This window comes from Aotus nancymaae, unplaced genomic scaffold, assembly GCF_030222135.1.
Source record: "Aotus nancymaae isolate 86718 unplaced genomic scaffold, 86718_ANA_hifiasm-v0.15.2.pri h1tg000058l, whole genome shotgun sequence".
Lineage (NCBI taxonomy): Eukaryota > Metazoa > Chordata > Mammalia > Primates > Aotidae > Aotus > Aotus nancymaae.
In genome coordinates this window covers 46,977,579-46,998,958 of record NW_026988472.1, presented here as the reverse complement: position 1 = coordinate 46,998,958, position 21,380 = coordinate 46,977,579, and the positions used below count along the sequence as shown (strand labels likewise).

Here is a 21,380-nt window from a genome sequence, read left to right as displayed (position 1 = left end):
CGCCTGAGGCAGGAGAATTGCTTGAACCCAGGAGGCGGACGTTGCAGTGAACTGAGATTGCACTGCTTCACTGCAGCCTGGGTGACAGAGCAAGACTCCATCTCAAAAAAAAAAAAGTCCACTTGGAATGTACCTTGATATGTGACATAAGGGAAATACTTTTTTCTTAATCTCTTTCTTTAACTTCATAGGCTGAATTTTTTTTCTTTTCTGTTGTTTGATAAATGCTTTCTTTATTAAATATTCAGTTTTATAGAAAGGAAACTCATTTTCTGGGCTACTGATTCTTTTATTTGAAGTGATTTCTGTCTGTTCTTAAGTCTGTTGCCTTATAATACATATAAATTCCTGTGAGGACTAGTCTTCTTCCTCTGTCTTAGTCCCTTTTCTGTTGTTATAACAGAGCACGAAAGACTGGGTAATTTATAAAGGATAAAAATTTATTTCTGACACTTCTGGAGGCTATGAATCCCAAAGTCAAGGGGGATGCATCTGGTGAGGGCCTTCTTACTGGAGGGGACTCTTTGCAGACTCCAGAGGTGGTACAGGGTATCACATAGCAAAGGGGCTCATGAGAGATAGACAATCTGATTTTATATATATATATATATATATATGTGTGTGTATATATATATGTGTGTATATATATATACACACACATATATATATGTATATATTTTATTGCATTTTAGGTTCTGGGGTACATGTAAAGAACATGCAGGATTGTTGCATAGGTACATACATGGCAATGTGGTTTACTGCCTCCATCCCCATCACCTATATCTGGCATTTCTCCCCATGTTACCCCTCCCCAACTCCCTACCTCCCACTGTCCCTCCCCTAGTCCCCTCAACAGACCTCAGTGTGTGATGCTTCCCTCCCTGTATCCATGTGTTCTCATTGTTCAATACCTGCCTATGAGTGAGAATATGCAGTGTTTGATTTTCTGTTCTTGTGTCAGTTTGCTGAGAATGATGGTTTCCAGATTCATCCATGTCCCTACAAAGGACATGAACTCATCTTTTTATGGCTGCATAGTATTCCATGGTGTATATGTGCCACATTTTCCCTGTCCAGTCTATCATCAATGGGCATTTGGGTTGGTTCCAAGTCTTTGCTATTGTAAACAGTGCTGTAATGAACATATGTGTGCATGTCCTTATAATAGAACGATTTATAATCCTTTGGATATATACTCAGTAATGAGATTCCTGGGTCAAATGGAATTTCTATTTCTAGGTCCTTGAGGAATTGCCACACCATCTTCCACAATGGTTGAACTAATTTGCACTCCCACCAACAGTGTAAAAGTGTTTCTATTTCTCCACATCCTCTCCAGCATCTGTTGTCTCCAGATTTTTTAATGATCGCCATTCTAACTGGCGTGAGGTGGTATCTCAATGTAGTTTTGCTTTGCATTTCTCTAATGACCAGTGATGATCAGCATTTTTTCATATGTTTGTTGGCCTCATATATGTCTTCTTTGAAAAGTGTCTGTGCATATCCCTTGCCCACTTTTGAATGGGTTGTTTTTTTCTTGTAAATCTGTTTTAGTTCTTTGTAGATTTTGGATATAAGTCCTTTGTCAGATAGGCAGATTGCAAAAATTTTTTCCCATTCTGTTGGTTGCTGGTTCACTCTAATGATTGTTTCCTTTGCTGTGCAGAAGCTCTGGAGTTTAATTAGATCCCATTTGTCTATTTTGGCTTTTGTTGCCAATGCTTTTGGTGTTTTAGTTATGAAGTCCTTGCCTATGCCTATGTCCTGAATGGTTTTGTCTAGGTTTTCTTCTAGGGTTTTTATGGTGTTAGGTCTTATGTTTAAGTCTTTAATCCATCTGGAGTTAATTTTAGTATGTCAGGAAGGGGTCCAGTTTCTGCTTTCTGCACATGGCTAGCCAGTTTTCCCAACACCATTTATTAAACAGGGAATCCTTTCCCCATTGCTTGTTTTTGTCAGGTTTGTTGAAGATCAGATGGTTGTAGATGTATGGCGTTGCCTCGGAGGCCTATGTTCTGTTCCATTGGTCTATATCTCTGTTTTGGTAATAGTACCATGCTGTTTTGATTACAGTAGCCTTGTAGTATAGTTTGAAGTCTGGTAGTGTGATGTCTCCAGCTTTGTTCTTTTTGCTTAGAATGGACTTGGCTATGCGGGCTCTCTTTTGATTCCATATGAAGTTTAATGTGGTTTTTTCCAGTTCTGTGAAGAAGATCATTGGTTGCTTGATGGGGACAGCATTGAATCTATAAATTACTTTGGACAGTGTGGCCATTTTCACGATATTGATTCTAACCATGAACATGGAATGGTTCTCCATCTGTTTGTGTCCTCTCTTATTTCCTTGAGCAGTGGTTTGTAGTTCTCCTTGAAAAGGTCCTTTACATACTTTGTTAGTTGTATTCCTAGGTATTTTATTCTCTTTGTAGCAATTGTGAATGGCAGTTCATTCTTGATTTGGCTCTCTTTAAGTCTGTTATTGGTGTATAGGAATGCTTGTGATTTTTGCACATTGATTTTGTATCTTGAGACTTTGCTGAAGTTGATTATCAGTTTAAGGAGATTTTGGGCTGAGACGATAGGGTCTTCTAAATATACAATCATGTCATCTGCAAATAGAGACAGTTTGACTTCCTCTTTTCCTAACTTAATACCCTTTATTTCTTTTTCTTGCCTATTACTCTGACCAGAACTTCCAATACGATATTGAATAGGAGTGGTGAGAGAGGGCATCCTTGTCTAGTGCCAGATTTCAAAGGGAATGCTTCTAGTATTTACCAATTCAGTATGATATTGGCCTTGGGTTTGTCATAAATAGCTTTTATTATTTTGAGATACGTTCCACCGATACCTAGTTTATTGAGAGTTTTTAGCATAAAGGGCTGTTGAATTTTGTCGAAGGCCTTCTCTGCATCAATTGAGATAATCATGTGGTTTTTGTCTTTGGTTCTGTTTATGTGATGGATTATGTTTATACATTTGCGTATGTTGAACCAGACTTGCATCCCCAGGATGAAGCCTACTTGATCATGGTGGATAAGCTTTTTGATGTGCTGTTGCAATCAGTTTGCTAGTATTTTATTGAATATTTTTGCATCTATGTTCATCATGGATATGGGCCTGAAGTTTTTTTTCTTGTTGAGTCTCTGCCAGGTTTTGGTATCAGGATGATGCTGGTCTCATAAAATGATTTGGGGAGGATTCCCTCTTTTTGGATTGTTTGGAATAGTTTCAAAAGGAGTGATACCAGCTCCTCTTTGTATGTCTGTTAGAATTCGGCTGTGAACCCATCTGGACTTGGGCTGTTTTTGGTTGGTAAGCTATTAATTGCTGCCTCAACTTCAGCCCTTGTTATTGGTCTATTCAAGGTTTCAACTTCTTCCTGGTTTAGGCTTGGGAGGGTGTAAGTTTACAGGATTTATCTATTTCTTCCAGGTTTACTGGTTTATGTGCATAGAGTTGTTTGTAGTAATCTCTGATGGTGGTTTGTATTTCTGTGGAATCTGTGGTGATATCCCCCTTATCGTTTTTTATTGCATCTATTTGATTATTCTCTCTTTTCTTTTTTATTAATCTGGCTAGTGGTCTGTCTATTTTGTTGATCTTTTCAAAAACCAGCTCCTGGATTTATTGATTTTTTGAAGGGTTTTTTGTGTCTCTATCTCTTTCAGTTCTGCTCTGATCTTAGTTATTTCTTGTCTTGTGCCAGCTTTAGAGTTTTTTTGATCTTGCTTCTCTAGCTCTTTCAGTTTTGACAATGGGGTGTCAATTTTACATCTTTCCTTGCTTCTCATGTGGGCATTTATTGCTATAAATTTTCATCTAGACACTGCTTTAAATGTATCCCAGAGATTCTGGTATGTTGTGTCTTTGTTCTTGTTGGTTTCGAAGAACATCTTTATTTCTGCCTTCATTTCATTGTTTATCCAGTCAACATTCAAGAGCCAGTTATTCAGTTTCCATGAAGTTGTGTGGTTCTGAGTTAGTTTTTGAATTCTGAGTTCTAATTTGATTGCACTGTGGTCTGAGAGACTGTTTGTTATGATTTCCATTCTTTTGCATTTGCTGAGGAGTGATTTACTTCCAATTATGTGGTCACTTTTAGAGTAGGTGTGATGTGGTTCTGAGAAGAATGTATATTCTGTGAATTTGGGGTGGAGAGTTCTGTAAATGTCTATTAGGTTTGCTTGGTCCAGGTCTGAGTTCAAGTCCTGGATATTCTTCTTAATTTTCTATCTCATTGATCTGTCTAATATTGACTGTGGAGTGTTAAGGTCTCCCACTATTATTGTGTGGGAGTCTAAGTCTCTTTGTAGGTTATTAAGAACTTGATTTATGTATCTGGGTGCTTCTGTATTGGGCATGTATATATTTAGGACTGTTAGCTCTTCTTGTTGCACTGATCCTTTTACCATTATGTAATGCCCTTCTTTGTTTCTTTTGATCTTTGTTGGTTTAAAGTCTATTTTATCAGAGACTAGGATTGTAACTCCTGTTCTGTTTTGCTCTCCATTTGCTTGGTAGATCTTTCTCCATCCCTTTATTTTGAGCCTATGTGTATCCTTGCAGGTGAGTGGGTTTCCTGGATACAGCACACCGATGGGTTTTGACTTTTTTTCCAATTTGCCAGTCTGTGTCTTTTGACTGGGGCATTTAGCCCATTTATATTTAAGGTTAATATTGTTATGTGTGAATTTGATCCTGCCATTCTCATGCTAGCTGGTTGTTTTGCCTGGCAGTTCATGCAGTTTCTTCATTGTGTTGATGCTCTTTACCGTTTGGTATGTTTTTGGAGTGGCTGGTACTGGTTGTTCCTTTCTATGTTTAGTGCTTCTTTTTTTTTATTGCATTTTAGGTTTTGGGGTATATGTGAAGAACATACAAGATCGTTGCATAGGTACACATATGGCATTGTGATTTGCTGCCTTTGTCCCCATCACTTATATCTGGCATTTCTCCCCATGCTATCTCTCCCCAACTCCCCACTCCCTGCTGTCCCTCCCCTATTTGCCCCCGACAGACCCCAGTGTGTGATACTCCCCTCCCTGTGTCCATGTGTTCTCATTGTTCATGTTTAGTGCTTCTTTCAGGAGCTCTTGTAAAGCAGGCCTGGTGGTGATGAAATCTCTGAGCAATTGCTTGTTCATAAAGGATTTTATTTCTCCTTCGCTTATGAAGCTTAGTTTGGCTGGATATGAAATTCTAGGTTGAAAGTTCTTTTCTTTAAGGATGTTGAATATTGGCCCCCACTCTCTTCTGGCTTATAGGGTTTCTGCTGAGAAATCCGCTGTGAGTCTGATGGGCTTCCCTTTGTGGGTAACCCAGCCTTTCGCTCTGGCTGCCCTAAGCATTTGTTCCTTCATTTCAACCCTGGTGAATCTGATGATTATGTGCCTTGGGGTTGCTCTTCTTGAGGAATATTTTTGTGGTGTTCTCTGTATTTCCTGGACTTGAATGTTGGCCTGCCTTGCTAGGTTGGGGAATTTCTCCTGGGTAATATCCTGAAGAGTGTTTTCCAGCTTGGATTCATTCTCTCCACCACATTCAGGTACACCTATCAAATGTAGATTAGGTCTTTTCACATAATCCAATATTTCTTGGAGGCTTTGTTCATTTCTTTTCACTCTTTTTTCTGTAATCTTACCTGCTCATTTTATTTCATTGAGTTGATCTTCAATATCTGATATCCTTTCTTCTGCTTGTTCGATTCGGCTATTGAAGCTTGCATATGCTTCACGAAGTTCTTCTGTTGTGTTTTTCAGCTCCGTCAATTCATTAATATTCCTCTCTATGCTGTTAATTCATGTTAGCATTTCATCAAACCTTTTTTCAAGGTTCTTAGTATCTTTACATTGGGTTAGAACATGATCTTTTAGCTCAGAGAAGTTTGTTATTACCCACCTTCTGAAGCCTGTTTCTGTCAATTCATCAGACTCATTCTCCATCCAGACTTGTTCCCTTGCTGGTGAGGAGTTGTGATCCCTGGAGGAAGAGAGGCATTCTGGTTTTGGGTATTTTTATTCTTTTTGCTCTGGTTTCTTCCCATCTTTGTGGATTTATCTACCAGTGGTCTTTGTGGTTGGTGACTTTCAGGTGGCGTCTCTGAGTGGACATACTTTTTGTTGTTGATGAAGTTATTTCTTTCTGTTTCTTAGTTTTCCTTCTAACAGTCTGGCCCCTCTGCTGTAGGACTGCTGGAGGTCAACTCCAGACCCTGCTTGCCTGGGGTTCACCTGCAGCAGCTGCAGAACAGTAAGCGTTGCTGCCAGTTTCTTCTTCTGTTATCTTTGTCCCAGAAGTATACCCGCCCAATGTCAGCCTGAGCTCTCCTTTATGAGGTGTCTCTTTGGTTATAGGGGGGTTGGGAAGCTGCTTGAGGAGACAGTCTGTCCCTTATAGGAGCTCACATGCTGAGCTGTGAGCTCCATTGTTCTGTTCAGAGCTGCTGGGCAGGTACGTTTAAGTCTGCTGTAGTGGAACTCATAACCGCCTTTTTTCCTAAGTGCTGTGTCCCAGAAAGGTGGGGCTTTATTTATAAGTTCCTGTCATTCTGCTGCCTTTTTTCAGAGATGCCCTGCCCAGGGAGGAGGTAGCCTAGTCACAGTCTGCCAGCAGAGGCATTGCTGAGCTGCCGTGGGCTCTGCCCAGCTGCTGTGTGAACTTCCTTGAAGTTTTGTTTATAGGGGTATAGTTAGAAGTGCCTTGGTAATGGCGGTCTGCCTCAGTAATGGCGAACTGTCTCTGTAATGGCAGACTGCCTCAGTAATGGCAGATTGCCTCAGTAATGGTGGACTGCCTCGGTAATGGCGGACTTCCTCAGTAATTATGGACTGCCTCAGTAATGGCGGACTGCCTCGGTAGCGGTGGACTACCTCAGTAATGGTGGATGCCCTTACCCCCACAGAGCTGGACCTTCCCAGGTCCAGCTGTGTTTGCTTTGAAACTCTCAATCTAGAGCATTTCAGATTGCTGGTCTTTGTAGGGGTGGGACCAGCTGAGCCAGATGACCTGGCTCCCTGTTTCAGTCCCCTTTTTCTTCAGTTGAAGGAGTAACTGTGTCTCCCAGGCATTCCAGTCGCCAGTTGAAATGGCGCCCGGATTTGTGCGAGTTTTTGTGCGGAGACCTGCTGTGCCAGCTGAAACAGCTGCGCTGGAGACTCATAGCGCTTTTCTGCCTGGGAATCTCCTGGTCTGTGGGCAGTAAAAATTCGATTGGAAATGTGGTGATCACTCACCCTCTGCATTTTCACTGGGAGCTGCAATCCAGAGCTGTTCCAATTCGGCCATCTTCGCCAATCTGATTTTCATCAGACTTCCTCTTGTGATAACTTATCCACTTCCTCAATAACCCATCAACAGATACATTTGTGAAGGAAGAGCCCTCATGACTCAGTCATCTCCCAAAGGTCCTACCTCTCAACATTATTGCATTGGGGACCAAGTTTTCAACACATTAACTGTTGGGGGACAAACTCAAATTATAGCACCCTCATTTGTTTAATTTCTTAATTGATTTTTTTATGAATTTTAAATAATTATTTTCAGCTCCTAGAAAAATCCCATTGAGAGTGAGTGCCTAGTGTCCACTGCCTTGACAAACACTTTCAAAACCCTTAGCCTGACTGTAAAAGGCTCCAGTCATATGACTGCACTTTTCCTATTCCCATATTTCAAAGACTTCAATCATATTTAGGGCGCTTCTCTGCTACCTTCCCTGTAGATCATTTTCCATTTTATGATTCTTTGCTTATTTCTTCCCCAGCCCAGATTGCACTTATCACAGTGATTTGTCTCACAGGCTTTTCATCAGCAACATAGCATATGTAGAGTGTGAGTGTTGGAATCAGACAATCCTGGGTTGGAGTCTCAGCTCTATTTCTTACTAGCTGTGTGGCCTTGAATGAGTCACTCATCCTCCTTGAGGGTCAGTTGCCTCCTTAAAATTAGGTCAGCAGCATCTTCCTTGCAGGGTTGTCAACTGGATTATAGCTAATATAGGCAAAGAATCAAGCAATAGGACAGTTGTTTTGTGTCTTTTGAATCTAATAATAAAAACGCTTGTATTTTGTATGTCTGTTTTTAAAATTTTATTTTCTGGTGATTAATTTTTGTTGTATTTGTAAAAGTCTTATTTTGCTGTGGTTTGGACTTTCTTTAAAAATTGGTTCTTCTCCACAGGAGTTTGGAAAACATTATTCTACAGCAAGGGGTTGACAGCCTATAGCCCTTGCACTGGCTACCTAGTTTTGTAAATGTTTGATTGGAACACAGCTACACCCATTCATTTATGTATTATGGTTGTCCCTCAATATCTTTGGGTTCTGCATCCATGGATTCAATTTCAGAAAATATGTGAAAAAAGAAAATAATAAAAAAGAACAGTATAATAAAAATATCACAATAAAAATTAATGCAAGTAAAATATAATATAACAACTATTTGTATAGCATTTGTATTGTATTAGGTATTATAAGTAATCTAGAGATGATTTAAAGTATATAAGAAGATGATTTAAAGTATACAAAGTATGCAAATATTGTGCTATTTTATATCAGGGACTTGAGCATCCATGGATTTGGGTATCCATGGTGGTTCTGGAACCAATCCCCAAAGGATACTGAGGGATAACTGTATCTATGGGTGCTTTTGTTCTGCAAGGGCAGAACTGAATCATTGTGACAGAGACTGCATGGCCTGCAAAACCTAAAATACTTGCTATGTGACTCTTTACAGAAAAAGTTTGCCAACCACTGCTCTATTCTGTGTTTCATAGTTCCCCAGCTGGATTGAGTCCCAGTTGTCCTCAATACTGACTTCCTTGATAACATACATTCTCTTGCCTTCTTTCCTTTTCCTGTCTTGTTTTCTCATCTACCATTGTTTCTTAGATTTTTTTCCCACATACACTACCCGTACTTACATTATTGACCCAAGGTTGACTTCCAGGGGTACCCAACTGCTGTGGTTTGAATGTGTTCCCTAAAGTTGGTATGATAGAAACTTGATTCCCAATGTGGAGATGTTAGGTAAGGCCTACTGGGAGGTGTTTGAGTCATGGGGCACCACCCTCAGGAATGCATTAATGCCATTATTGTGGAAGATGGCTCATTAATATAGTAGTGGGCTCCTTATTGTAGTAGAGGGCTCCTTACAAACATCTGACTTTGGCCCCCTCTTTCTCTCTCTCTTACCCTTTCTTGCTTATCTGCCATGTGATGATGCAGCATGAAGGCCCTTGTCAAATATGCTGGTCCCTTGATCTTGGACTTTCCAGCCTTCAGAACTGTGAGAATAGATTTCTGTTTATTATAAATTACCCAGTCTCAGGTATTCTGTTATGGCAGCACAAAATGGACTAAGAAGCAAACCTACACAGTCATCATGTCTTGTCCTAATCCTGCTCCTACGACTCACTAGAAATGACCCTAGAACATATCAGCTTCAGAACATCAGTTAAGCTACCGGCCCCTATCCCCCACCCTACCTTTTTCTGTGGCACCTTATGAAAATTCAACTTTGTGGGCATGAATTTCTCAAATTTGTTTTATCTATCTTACCAAGCACCACCTCAGTACCAGGGGTGATAGAGGAGAAAATGAAGACGGGACAGAGGAAAAAAAAATTCCATCTTGTCCTACATTTGATGCTCACTTCTTAATACAGCTTGTAAAGCTTATAGCTGATCCCAAGGTGTCAATGTATGTCAGTCATGGCTGATTGTTTTTCACTGACTGTTTTTCACTGACCTCTGGACCTTTTCAGCCTTGTGGGACATGGCCAAGTCATTGCCCACCCCAACCTTATTGCTGCTGCTTTCATTTGTTTCTGTCTACCACTTCTAATTACTTAGGTCACTTCAGGCTTTAAATCTGTCTTCTAAAGTGTAACACAGCCATAATTAGGCCATATGTTAATTAGCAGGATGACACCGTGTGCCTTGTCACTCGTGAGGGATGTAGATCATCCCAGAAAGTGCCATAGAAAGGGGAGTTCAGTGAGAAGTGGAAGTCTAAGGAGGCTGGAAGTGACTCTTTGCTCAGCAAAAACTGCCTTAGCAGGAGAAAAATGGCAGTGTGCAAGATGGGGAAAGGATGGGGTCACACAAAGAAAAAGAGCTAGAGTTGACCTCTTTTCCACTCTGGGAATGAGATGTAAGCTAGGAGGCAAGCCTGAGGCTGAGACTCCACCAGGGATGGCAGAATCTTCTGAAGAATTGGAGGTGGTGGCCAGGGCAGAGGTCAAGGTCTTGACGGAGGCCATTGTTGAGGTGAGTGTCAGACATGCCCCTGTCTTTATTGCCTGGAAGTTTGTGGGGAGGCCAGTCAGAAATCACGGCCAATCTCTGCTTCTATGGATACTGTCAGTGCCCTTTAGGAAATCTAAAAGAGTTGAGTCTGATTGCTTGGGACTGTTTCTACGTGCCAGTTACTCATTTATTTCTAGTTCTTCTTGTTTTCTGTTAACTAAACTTGTTTTCTGATGTTACGGGCATAGGAAAGTTGAAAAGGAGACTGGATAGGTCATGACTTTCCTGTTTCAGATATTGTCACCTTTATCACTCAAGAGACAATTTCTAGGAAACTAATTACTGAGAGAATTCATTATTGGGTGGGATGACATGTGAATTATAAAGATATTAACTTCACTCCAGTTTGCTGTCAACCCATAATGTGGTAGAAACCTGTTCTGTCATAACCTAACTAATGGATGCAAGGGACTAAGGCATTCATTTTAAGTTACATATTTGTTTTGATTTTAGAAAAAGGCATTTGTCACAGGAACTCTCAAAGCATACCAAGGGGACATTTTGAGGGCTAAATTTATGCTAATAATAATTATTATTATTTATTGCTAATATTAGTTGAGTTCCTACTATATTTCAAACCTTTACAGGCATTACTTCTAACACTCCTACAATTCAAGGAAAGTATCATTATCCCATTTAACCTGAGGCTTACAGACATTGGATCATACTCAAAGATCACACTGCCAGCTGAGACAAAACTGAAATCTATATTTATTTTCTTTTCTTTTTTAAATTCTAAAATTTGAGCTCTTGTCATTTCCAGATAATAGATATTTTCAGCTTTGCCAGCCATACGGTATGTGTTGCAGCTACTCACAAAGGCAGCCATAGACAATTTGTAAATGAATGAATATGGCTATATTGCAATAAAGCTTTATTTACAGACACTAAAATCAGAATTGAATATAATTTGCACATGTCATGAATTATTATTGTTCCTTGGGTTTCTTTTCAACTACATAAAAATGGTAAAATCATTCTGTTCACAGGCCATATAAAAATAGGTGGCATCCCAGGTTTGGCCCACAGGCCAAAACCTGCTCATCCTTGCACTGTACAAATCTGCCTTTCTAACAACTCACAAAAATAAGGAAGTGAAAGCAACTGAGCTACATATTTTACCTAAGGGAGCCAAGCCAAATATGCTGATGCTTATGGGACCATAGTTCTTATTCTGGCTCTACCATCAAATTAAATGTATAGGATAAGGCATGTCTTAAAAACTTTCCCAGATGAGGTTCCTAACAGCTCCACTATTCTTTCATCTTAATCATAGTTTGACTGTACCAAATAATTTCCATAAAATCACAATTTGAATCTAAGGTGACAAATTGGGTGGCACTATCAGCAATATGGGGAAGACTGGGGAAAGAGCAGGTGTGTGGGTAACGTCAAGAGTTTAACTGTAAACCAGTTAAATTTGGGACACATAATAGATATAAGTGGGAACAGTTGGATATAGAAATCTGGAATTCGGAGAGATGGCAGGACTTGATATTGAAATTTGGGAGTCATTAGCATGTAGACTGAATCTGAGTACATAATGGCATCTTTTAGAGCAAGTTGGCTATTGACCTTTGAGGTGGGGTAATTCTTCATCGTAGGGACTGTCCTGTACATTGTAGGATGTTGAGCAGCATCCCTAGCCTCTAAATGTTGATAGCACATTCCCCTCAGTTGTGACAACCCCAAATATCTCCAGACATTGTCAAACGTCCCCTGGGGTGAAAGTTATCCTTGGTTGAGAATCACTGTTTTAGGCTGAGAATGGTCCTTCGTGACTCCAACTTTGAAAATCAGAAAGAGGACGAGAAAATGGGAAAAGAGACCAAGAAGGAATAGTCAGTAAGTAGAAAAATTCATATGCTGGGTCCCAACTATCTAGACTAGACTTGGTTTAACATTTGTTGAAAGCCAGAGGTGAAGGGTGGACAAGAGGCAATGCTCCTCCAGAGATCAGGGCTGAGCCACAGTGAGTGCCACAATATTTTGTTGATGTGATTTCCAGTAGTGGTTGGGGTAAACCAGACTCTAAACGCATGGAACCTGCGGGTGATGCAATGGACAGGCTGTTTTCTAGTAGGGAATGGTTAAAAAAATAGTTAAAAATAACATTGGGAAACCAAAGATAGAGACCTTTATGTGTTTCTTCTTCTTTCTTATTTTATTTTTAGAAATAACTCTCAGAGGATAAAACTGTTATGGTCTGGGTGAAGGAAAAAAACAAGAATAGAAATAGTTTCTATGGTTTTTGAGGAAAAGCAAAAGTACTTGAGAGATGTGGTTTTTAGCATCCTGAGCTGCAGGATGTGCTGTGTGTGTGTGTGTGCGCGTGCCTAATTGTAGTAAAAAATAGTGAACGGATTGTGTGAACTCTCTCTTTATACATTTGAAAATTGAAGAGCTATGGCTTGACAAAGGCTCAATATAAAGGTTAAAAAATTTAATCCCTCATATTGAAATATTAAACAAGTGTGCCTCCTAGTCACATGATAATAATATACCAAAAGAAAAGGAAATGTCTGCTTTTTCCTTTTAAGTCTTCTCACATCAAAATGAGGATAATAAACTTACCTTATAAGGTTATGTAGAAGTGCTTTTCAGTGTTTACTACTTAGTTGGACTTCTGTAAATGTTTAAAAATAGTAACAATACGTATCCTGATAGTGGTGGTGGTTGCACAAATTTAGACATGTAATAAAATTTCATAGAACTATATGCACTGCACTTTGCACCGAAAGAGCACAGAAAAGGAGTGAAATCCAAACAAGATCATTACTTGAGTTAATACTATTGTACCAATGTCTGTTTCCTCATTTTGACAATGTGCTATAGTTATGTAAGGTGTTCTCATTTAGGAAGGCTGGGTGAAGGGTACATAGAACAACTTCTCGTGAGCCTTAAACTATTTTAAATAAAAGCTAAGACTATTGTGTAGCTCAGGATCATTTTGTTTTATTGTCACCTTTACCTCATGAATTCATTTTCATTTTTAATAGAGACTTGTATCATAAGTAAGCCAAATTATTAGATTTTATTTATAAAAGACAAAATAGAATCTGATCAATATATGTTTAAGCTAATGCAATAGATTATAATCCAGATCATGAACCTAAATCGCTCTTAATAAGCATGTAGTGACGAAGTTCAATTATAGGTGAAAGTCTAAAATTAAACAGGACTGCCATTTAGTTTTTAGTTTTAGCATATTTTATTTTTGGATAGTCCAGGACTCATCTACGTTTGCCAAAGATTGAAATATTCACACAACACATTCTTAAAGTCCCTGAGAAGTAGAAAGTAGAGGTGGCTTGCCTACTTTTTAAGGTGAGAATTTCTATTTCAGCAGACTTTGGGGAGGGCAAGCCTCTTATATCTTGCTGATATGCCTAAGATGGGATCTATTTATATTACAAACCATATGCAAAGCCTGGCAAGCCTCTCTGCAAATGAGCTCATCTGCTTTGCCCTAAAGGAGGAGGCTAGGAGGGGGTGCAAAGACATTAGGGACCTTTAACAATCATTACGTCTCTTGATGCTGATTGAACAGGAAGGATAAACAAAACCTATGACTTCTGACAGGAAGGATAAATAATAAATACCTGTCAAGGGGAACTACATATTCTCTTTAGTCATCCTTACAGGTCATCGAAGTCAAGTTCTTAAAGACTTGAGCACTTTTTAATAGGTTTCTCTTTTTGGCATGTTGTGCAGATTGCAAGTACAGATAATTTCAGATTTATCTTACCAAGGGGTCTTCTTCTAAGTGTGATAAATTCTTTCTAGAGCTTCATTCAAATCAATCAGTATTAATAGAACATTTATCCAGTGTTAAATAATTAGATCTGTCTGTAAGGAAAGAGAGAAGAGCAGTTGATGACTTCAGAAGGTTCTCAGACAAAGAGGAAAGAGATTAGAAAACAAAGTGTATTCCAAAATGGCAAACACACTGAGAGAGGTACATACAAGACTGCGAGAAAGGTACGAGGTGGGGGTGTCATGAAATGTTTTGGACAGTGTGTGGCAAACTCGGCCTGCAAGAAGAGTGAATTCCTGGGGCATGCTGAGTTTGCCATACAATTTAAAATTTTTGTGTTTTATTTAGATAGAAATTAAATATATATGTATTTTACATATAACATATATAAAAGGTATTTTTTTATATAATATATATATAAATTATATATGATATACATTTCATAAATTATACCTTTTATACCTAAATTATACCATATATAAATTATATATATATATTTTTTATATCATATATGTGGTATAATTCTTTTTTCCTCAGTCATCTGGATAAGTGTGAGTATGTATCTTATTGAATACTCATGGCCATGTGATCTTCATGCATCTCTGCACTGTTCAAATGAGTGATTTAGTTTAGTTTAGTTCAAATGAGTAATGTGCTTTCGTTTGAATGGATGGTTGTAGATAAGAAAACTGATTTCACAGCAAAGGGTAGTTGGGAACATGAGACTGAAAGAACCTAGACTTGAGCATCACCAGCATATTCTGAGTTCCAGTGGTTGTTTTGCATAAATGCCATCTTTATTTGTACCAAGTAGCAAGATTTCTAAGAGGATACGTAGTACTCCATATTTAATGAATAATTTGTCCGTTCTTACTTCCAGTCACAACTGGATAAGATAGCCATTTAGTGCCTGAATGATGTCCCGGTGCTTACTCTGCATTTAAGGAAATCAAAAAGCTGTGCCTGTGACAGATCCCTTCCCCTTTCTCCATATTCCTGCCATAAGCAAGGTAGTAGAAGTCTTATTTTTTTATTTTTAATTTTTTTTCTTTGAGATGGAGTTGTGCTCTTGTTGCCAAGGCTGGAGTGCAGTAGCGTGATCTTGGCTCACTGCAACCTCCACCTCCCGGGTTCAAGCGATTCTCCTGTTGCAGCCTCCTGAGTATCAGCCTCCTGAGTAGCTGGGATTACAGGCACACACCACCATGCCCAGCTAATTTCTTGTATTTTTAGTAGAGACAGGGTTTTACCATTTTGGCCAGGTTGGTCTCGAACTCCTGATCTCAGGTGATCCAACTGCCTCTGCCTCTCAAAGTGCTGGGATTACAGGCATGAGCCACCATTCCTGGCCAATAGTAGAAGTTTTAAAACTTTAATGAAAAGGCCAAAAGAGCTACAGATGCATGGATGGTGTATCAGCAGTATATCAATCAAATTTATATTTAGTTGCTAGTAATAAAAAATTATAAGAGAATAGCTTAATTTATAGCTTTCTTAAGTCCAGAGCATGTAGTCCAGGGCTGTTCTGATGGCGACATGATGTAAATGGACCAATGTTCCTTTTGACTTTCTGCTTTGTGATCTTTTGGACATGACCCTAATCTTCCTGTTCTCAATATGGCTGTCCAAACTCAAGCTATCATATTTTTATTATCAGACATGAAGAAGGGATAGAGCAGAGAAAAAAGAAATATGCCAACTGTGTTATCTCCATTACAATTGCCTTCCTGGAAGTCACCTTTTGTGATTATTATAATCACAAATTGTCCAGGAATATCTCAAATATTCCTAGTTGTAAGGAAAGCTAGAAATCTTGCTTGTAGCTTGTTGCATTGTCCCTTCAAATAATCTCAGGTTTCAACTAGTACAAAAAAAGAGAAAATTGACATTTGAGAGACAGCTAGTAGCCTCTGCAACATTGTATCTTTTATCATTAAACTTTGATCCAACTCCAGCAACTGCCCACATCAGACTTTTTGATGTATGAAAAAGGAAACCTTTATTTGTTGAAGGTACTGCTATTTAGGTATCTGTTATTTGCAGCTAAACATATTCCTAATTGAAACAATATATAAACACTGTTAATTGGTGTTTAACTTTTAGAATGGACTCATTGACCAGAAATCACAAATTCCAATATATTCAGAACTATAGAGGCACTGTGAGCGAGATATACTAGTTCGGAAGGAGGTGGGCCTGTCAAACTGGCAAGTGTGTGCCCCATTGAAAGTGGGCAAGTGCTGCTGCTGCTGAACTGAGAGGGGTGTCTTCCTAGAGGATTGCTAGCCCACTATTCCAAGACAGAAAATTTCAAGAGAACCAGAAAGCTGGATCTTTATGCATATTGCAAGGTCGCAATTTTTTTTTCACACCACAGAATGGATATGAAGAAAAGAATCTCATTACTTTATTTAGTCTGCAGTTATGGCCTTCTTCCAATCTCTTCTGCTGCTGGTTTCAGGAAAAACACAACAAAACACCAGCATCACCTAAAAGTCAATCCTGCTTAACTGTTAGTCCACTAACAGTTTTAGAAATGTTGCTGATGGTGCAGGTCTAATCTGAAAGCCAGCAGGCTCAAGCCACATGAAGAGCTGATGTCTCAGTTGGAATCTGAAGGCAGGAAAAAGCCAGTGTCCTAGCTTGAAGGCAGCCAAGCAGGAGTTCTCTCTTACTAGGGGCAGGGCCAACCTTTTTGTTCTACTCAGGCCCTCAACTGATTGGCTGAGGCTTACCCACATTATGTCGGACAGTCTACTTTATTCAGTCTACCAATTTAAATGTTAATCTAATCCACAAACACCCTGCCACAAACACCCAAAATAATGTTTGACCAAACATTTGGGTACCCCATGGCTCACTCAAGTTGACACATAAAATTAACCATCACAGGGGGCCTTCAACGATCATAGTATATGTCCAGCTGGCAGAGATAAACTAATTGATTACCTATTGTCAGCCTGTCACAGAAATCTATGAGGCTGAGTTCTTGAAGCTTGGCCTTTGGCAAGCTTAAGAGGGATATAAAGTAAACTAAAATCTACTCTCAAGAAAATAGCTGGTTTAACTAACTGTTGAATACTATGCTCACTATCTGGGTGACGGGATTGTTTATATCCCAAACCTCACCATCACTCTATATACCCATGTAACAAACCTGCACATGTACTCCCTGAATCTAAAATAAAAGTTGAAATTATTTTAAAAAAGAGAATAACCACTAGTTTTGGAGGATTAGTGTCCTGCTTCATAAGCCTATTTTCGAAGATCAGAAGATTAATATTTCCTTAGATTCTGTCTTTGAATTTCCTCTGCAATAAATTCTGGCCTCTCTCCAGACAGCTGGATGACTGAGCATTCTAGGGTGAAGGTCATGTCATTAAGAAAGCAACAGAATAAAGCACAATAGAAATATTAAGAAAATAGGACCTTTGTTATACATGAAATCTCTCAGTTTAAAATACAGGGAAACTCGTTCAATTTATCAATTCCTATTTAAATCAAACAAAACATATCTATATCATCTTTCACTTAGGGACCAACAGTTTGTGATCCTTGCTCGACAGATCACAGACAAGTTTTATTATGGAATCAGGTTGGTGAGGGCTGGGAAAAAGAGGTCGAGGAGAAGGGGAGAACATTACTGCTTTCCCTTATAAAATGGAGAACCAAGAGACATTGCCTATGGTACACAAAACATGAAATAGAGAAATAGAAGCATATTTTAGAATGCTTAAGAATGCTGTAAGTGGCAGCATTGGCTAATGGAGGTCTTGATCTGGAGATATAAGTATAATGTATGTCGAAATATAAGTGGACCCTGAATATGAGTCAAACTATCATTTTCCTAAATGAGAAGGTTGGAAACAACTTTTCTTTTTTCAACTTGAATATACAACATTTAAAGAAAGAGTTGAAATAGCCAATGTCTACCTATGATATTTTAAATTTTAGTTATATATGTGTATTTTAAACTACATGTTATATAAACTATACTGTTATACAAAATTGCTCTTTTTCACTCTCATATTTCATGATAGTTTTTTTTTCAAATGCCACACATGCACATTGGCATTCATTTTTCCTTCTTCTGGAGCCACTTGAAAACATAGTGCCGTATTTGCTTCCACTAAGTTGTTTGACTACAGTACTTTTTGAATCTGAGTTTGATGTTGCCATTAGAAATTTTATCCTAATTCACATCTACTCATTAATTTGTAGTGAGCTCAACAACATAATCATTTAATGTATTTTAATAAAGTAATTTTTTTAAAAAAAGACTTGTATGCAGTGGCATCCAGAACTGCAGTTTACAGCCATTTCTCCAGAAATAATGACTCAATCTGTGTTAAATTTATTTATGCTCAACCGTCATGTCAGGTAACCTCTATAAGCATCCAAAGCTAGCTTTGATTGAGGTCATTTCAGGTTAATGTGTCTTCCCCAAATAGTAATTTGTTGTTTGAAATTAAGTAATTGAGAGACTGCTTATAATATGAAATTCTTAATAATGGCCTTATTTTTTATGAGACAATTTTGAGTAAAAGCCTTGCCTTATATGTGGGTACATACAGAATTTTGGGAAGGGCTACTGGAAACCTGAGGGTAAAGGAAGTAGGTTAATTCTTCATCTGTAATGCCCAAAAAGTAAAAGAAATATGTTATTTTGATAAACCAAGAAATTGTCACATGAAGCTCATACTATCTATCTAGAGATATTGAGACAACTACTAGATGATCAAAAACCTGTGGTGGTTTCAGTTAGTGGCTTGTGGGGAGCCAGATTGGGACAGGGTAAGAATGAGGCAAGAAATTGTTATTCATTATAAAAGCACCTGAACTATGATATATTATAATAAAAAAAATTAAAACTTAAAGCAGAGCATTATAATAGTCCAAATGAGAAATTAAGGACTGTGTCACTGGTAACGAGGATGGAAGGCAGAGGTTGACTTTAGAGATGCCTTGGGGTAGAGTTGATGGGACTTCATGCCTAGATTATGGGGGTTCATGGAGTGGTGAGAATGCAAGATGACTTCTGTCTGGTCTCCCGGCTTTGGAGACTGGGTAAATATGATGCTGAGTTGGAAATGCATGAACAGAGGAGTGAACAACAATTAAATCCACTGTGAGCACATTAACTGTAGTATCTGTGACCTGGTTAAGTAAAGATGAGTCTGGGGCTCTTAGGACAGATACACATTTAGAATTCATCAGCATATGAGTATAGATATAGCCATGGGACTGGATAGATTACCCAGCAAAGGTGTTTCATGTAAGGTAACAAGGCTAGAGATTGGGCTTTGGGAAAACCATTATTATAAGGGAGAGGAAAGAATCCATTGAGACAAAATGGGCCAGAGATAAATGAGGTCAAGACCATGAAGGGGAAAGTATCAAGGAAAAGAGTATTAGCTGTTTTAGATATTGAAGGAATACCAAGTGAAATAAGGATGGAGAAGTATCCAGTTGTTTTGGCAACATTTTTTTATATTTTCTAAACAAGGCCGTGAACTCCTTAAAAGATAGTTCTTTCTGTCTGCAAACAGTTTAGAAGAACCTATTGGGAAAACTATGACTTACGACTGTTTAGTTAAAATAAACTGAATAGCCTTCAACAGGAAAATGACCTTGGTACAAACTAATGAATGTGCTTTTTGGCCCAACTTGCCCATAGCCCTGCACAGTGGTAGCCTCACCAGCACCTAAACTGAACTGTTTTTGTTCTCCAGGAACTCAAGGCAAGGTCACTCTGAGCCATGCTTGCTTTTCTCTCTGGTTCTCTTATGTTATTGCTGATCCCTACCTCATTTTCTTCCAATGCCCATCTGTTTTGCAAGAGCTTCACATTTACTGGTGGTATTCTCTGTTGAACAGATACTAGATTTGCCTCCAGACACTACTCTCTTTCAGATTCCCACAGATATATCTAATGGGCAACAACTATGGAAGACAGATGTCTCAATACAAGGAGGACTCTCAGAAAAGTGATTCAAGGAGGTATTGAAAGAGTTAATCATCAAAGAGGCACCAAATTTCCATTCTCTGAGCATCATCCAGCACAGACTAGATGACCTTTCAGCAGTTGTGCTGCCGGGGAAAGAATTCATCCATTGGATGACCTTTAAAAATACCTTACTGTCCTAAGAGTCAATGGTCCCTAGATATCAAACAAAGCATAGAAATCAGGGAACCTCAGGGTTGGAAGGGGCTTGAAGAGGTCATTTGATTCACTTTCTACCAAATAAATATGTCCCTTTTACTTCCTTATTAAAGAGGAGCATTCCAACTACTTTTGTAAACTAATAAATTTAGTTTTTAGAACCATTTTAGGTTCACAGCAAAATTGGGTAGAAATTACAGAGTTCTCAAATATTCCGTGCTCCACTACACACCGGCACAGATTCCTTCATTATTAGCATCCATCACCAGAGTGGTACATTTGTTACAATCGATTAACCTACATGGACATATCATCACCCAGAATCCACAGCTTGCGTTAGACTTCACTCTTGTTGTACACTCCATGGATTTTGATAAATATATAATGACATATATCCACCATTGTAGTATCAAACAGAACAGTTTCACAGCCCTAAAAGTTGTTTGTTTTCTGCCTATTCATCCTTTTCTCCCTACTAACCCATGACAACCCCTACTTTGTGTCCATAGCTTTGCCTTTACCAGAATGTGTGTAGCCTTTTCAGATTGGCTTCTTTCACTAAGTAATATGCACTTAAATTTCCTCCTTGTCTTTTCATGGCTTGATAGCTCATTGCTTTTTAGTGCTGAATAGTATTTCACTGTCTGGATGTACCACAGTTTCTTTATCCATTCATCTACTGAAATCCATTTTGGTTACTTCCAAGTTTTGACAACTATGAATAAAGCTGCTATAAACATCTCTGTGCAGGTTTTGTGTGGACATAGGTTTTCAGTTCATCTAGATAAATACCAAAGAGCATGACTGCAGGATCATATGACAAGATTGTGTTTAGTTTTGTAAGAAATTGCTAAACTGTCTGCCAAAATGGCTGTACCATTTTTCATTCCCACCAGTAACGAATGCGAGTTCCTGTTGTTCCCCATCCTCACTAGTATTTGATTTTGGATATTGGCCATTCTTGGCTTCTTTTTGAATGCCCCCCAAAATGATAAATCACCATGCCAGAAATTCAGGATATTTTTAGTGGCTGGGGAAAGTAGAGCTTTATGGGAGAGTTAGCTGAAATAAAGAATGTTTGCAGCTTCTCCACCTGGACACAGAGAGAGTTCAGTCTGGGTTTTAGACAGTGTACCTTCCTGCAAGACAGAGCT

The 21,380-nt window shown here is 38.7% G+C and overlaps 1 protein-coding gene across 2 annotated transcripts in view; it reads left to right on the top strand.

The window, feature by feature from the left end:
• The first annotated feature begins 9,993 nt into the window (after positions 1–9,993).
• FRMPD4 (FERM and PDZ domain containing 4) overlaps positions 9,994–21,380 on the top strand; it is a 900,683-nt gene continuing 889,296 nt past the window's right edge. For both annotated transcript variants that reach the window (XM_012435175.2, XM_021674826.2), the window contains exon 1: positions 9,994–10,267. The gene's annotated coding sequence lies outside the window, so the exon portion shown is untranslated. The remainder of the gene's footprint in view (positions 10,268–21,380) is intronic.